General features: G+C 45.1%; 1 pseudogene; it reads right to left on the bottom strand.

Annotated features, from left to right (window-relative positions):
* Nucleotides 1-1,036: 1,036 nt before the first annotated feature.
* Nucleotides 1,037-1,996, bottom strand: LOC132251894 (olfactory receptor 4N5-like; annotated as a pseudogene).
* Between the last annotated feature and the right edge of the window lie 904 nt (nt 1,997-2,900).

The raw sequence follows: 2,900 nt of genomic DNA, 5'->3' as shown, positions 1-2,900 counted from the left end.
AAAGGTTTGCAAGAGTCAAGTTCCCTCTTGCAGGCTCTCCTTTTGGCCTTAGGACTCCCATCTTTTCCAGAAGTGCTCTAAGCACTTGGCTACTGGGCAAAAGGGAGTGGCAGTACTCTTAGTAGGGATATTTCTACTACTATGGATCTGCAAGGCAAAATAGGATCAGCCTTTGCAGAAGCAGTAGGGGAACTGCACGTTTTCCAGGATGAACTAGGATTAAGGGTGATGAGGTGAAGCACATTTTCTGGAATAGCCTGAACAAGAATTAGCCAAATAGGATTTAGGGCTATATACTTACGTAGCTAACAGAATTGTCCCACAGATGATATAGACTTACTCAACAGTTAATATAGAGTTACTGCCAGGCTATACCAAGTTAATTTATAGTTATTCCATAGATACTGTAGAGCAGGGGGTTGTCAACCAGGGGTTGAAAAACCCTGCTATAGAGTTAGTCCAGTGTTTCTACACAGCTGTTGTGGAGCCTGTCCATTGATATTATAGATCACTTCATGGATAATACATTTATTCCAAAGTTTTTCTATAGACCCAGAAAATTAGACCATAGGTTCTGCACTATTAAAAATGCACAAGATGTGTCTCCACCTGCATTAATGCGTTTTTAAATGCACATTAGATTTAGTACCTCCAATGTCAGGTACTAAATACATGCGCATTAAGCTACCCTAATGTGCAGTATGAAAAGTGCACATTTTTAAAGTGATGCATAATGCGCAGTAGCCTATTTTACTGTGCATTAGTGTAATTGCATGTATTTTTACATGACAAGTTACTGTGTAGTATAATAGGCTACTGCACCTTAAAGCGCGTGTGTAATGTACCCACAGTGTAAAGAAGCACTGTACTCCACAGATACCAAGTTTCTAAAAGTTTATTTCCAGGATACTTCAGAGGAGCTCCGTGGAGAACCTGTATCATCATTAAAGTGCTACTCCAGTACAACTCAAACAAAGCCTTGCCCAGCACAACAAAAATGTTCTGATCTCTGCATTTCTATTATTCTGTCATTCTTCTATTTCCTTTTCCAGAGGCCAGATCTGTCCAGCAGCCTCTTCATAGCGCTGAGAGTCTCCCTATTCCTTAGCATGTACACCATGGGATTCATGAGGGGGAAGACCACGGTGTGGAACACAGCCACCACCTTGTCTATGGGGAAGCTACAGAAGGGCCAGCAGTAGACATGGATGGCTGGGCCAGCAGTAGACATGCATGGCTGGGCCAAACATGACAAAGACAATGATGATGTGGGTGACCCAGATGGAGGTTGCTTTGCTCTTCCCATGGGAGGAGCTTGCCTTCAGCCAGACCAGCAGGGCCCCATAGGAGATCAGCAGGAGGAGGAAGCACATGAAGGTGGCCAGACCACTGTTGAAGAGTATGATGAATTCCAAGATGTAGGTGTCAGTGCAGGCCAGCTTAATCAGCTGGGTAATGTCACAGAAGAAGTTGTCCAGCTTGTTGGGGCCACAGAAGGGGAGAGGAACAATGAGGGCGACTTGGATAATGGAATGCATGAATCCCCCTGCCCAGGAGGCCACCACTAAGGCCCAGCAGACCCCTCTGTTTATCACGGTGGCATAGTGTAGTGGCTTACAGATGGCCATGTACCTGTCAAAGGCCATGCCAATGAGCAGAAAGATTTCAGCTCCTCCTAAGAAGTGGAGAAAGAACAGCTGTGCTAGGCAGGCCCTGTAGGAGATAGCCTTGTGGCGGAAGAAGAGTCATCTAGCATTCTAGGTGGAGTGACAGAGCAGTAACAAATATCCAGGAAGGCCAGGTTGGCCAGGAAGAAAAACATGGGGGATCCCAGGCGGGGATCTTTGTGGATGGTGAGGATGATGAGGACATTAGCTGGGAGGATCAGCGAGTAGAAAAGAAGAAACAAGCCAAGGAGGAACAGCTGGACCTCCCAGGTCTGAGACAGTCCTAGGAACACAAACTCTGTCACCTCTGTGCTGTTTTCATGCTCCATTTCGTCAATGCAGAGTCCTGTAACACATACATGAATTCTTGTTATTGTTTGTAGCTGTTGTTGTGTGACACAGCTGTCCTCGTGTGTCATCATAGCTGTCATGAAAATGTCTGGGTGGGGGAGCAGCTAAGATCAGAGCACCATTGTACCCACTGTTTCAAAGACCATGACCAAGGCTGAGCTCCCTGCATTGTACTAGTGCTGAACAGACCTCATATGAAAATCCAGTTCTCACTAGGTGCATGTACATAGGACGTTAACTGTGCAGTAGCCTAATAACACTGCATAGTAACGTGTCACACCATGGACAGTGCTAATAAGCTACTGTGCAGTGTTATTAGGTGACTGCACAGTAGCGTCACTAAAAAGGCATTTGCCGGCACTACTGTGCAATAACTCTGGTTACTGTGCATTGATTTAGTACTTGGTTATATTAAATTAAATGTGCAGTAACCACTGTGCATTAATGAATGTGTAGAAACATCCACTGATTCTGAGCTCCCTGTTGTGTTTGGTAGGCAAGACTACTTAACTACTACTTAACTACTACTTAATAACTAATGTAGACTAGCAGCAGAAGGATATGAGTAAAGACAAGGCTGAGTGACAGAAAAGGAAAATTCCTTTTCGGGAGTTGCCCTTGGATAGTTTTTATTAGCAGGCCTCCGACCCAGGTCACGTTCACTGTTTTCACTAGCTAACTGGGCATATTTCAAATGTCTGCTGGCATAGCCGACAGATCCTGCAGTAAGGACAGAGGTTTCCAGAAGATACTGAGCACATTGAAACCCCTTCATTTAAGGGCTGAAAAGGGAGAAGTTGCAGCTGCTAGATGTGTGCTCTGGCTGTGTTCACTTACAGCCGGTCTCGGTCTTTGTTCTTGCTGTCCTCGGAAGAACCAGAA

Source organism: Alligator mississippiensis, chromosome 7 (assembly GCF_030867095.1).
Source record: "Alligator mississippiensis isolate rAllMis1 chromosome 7, rAllMis1, whole genome shotgun sequence".
NCBI classification, from domain to species: domain Eukaryota; kingdom Metazoa; phylum Chordata; order Crocodylia; family Alligatoridae; genus Alligator; species Alligator mississippiensis.
The sequence above is the reverse complement of the archived record's forward strand: the minus strand, read 5'-3'. Positions and strand labels throughout refer to the sequence as shown.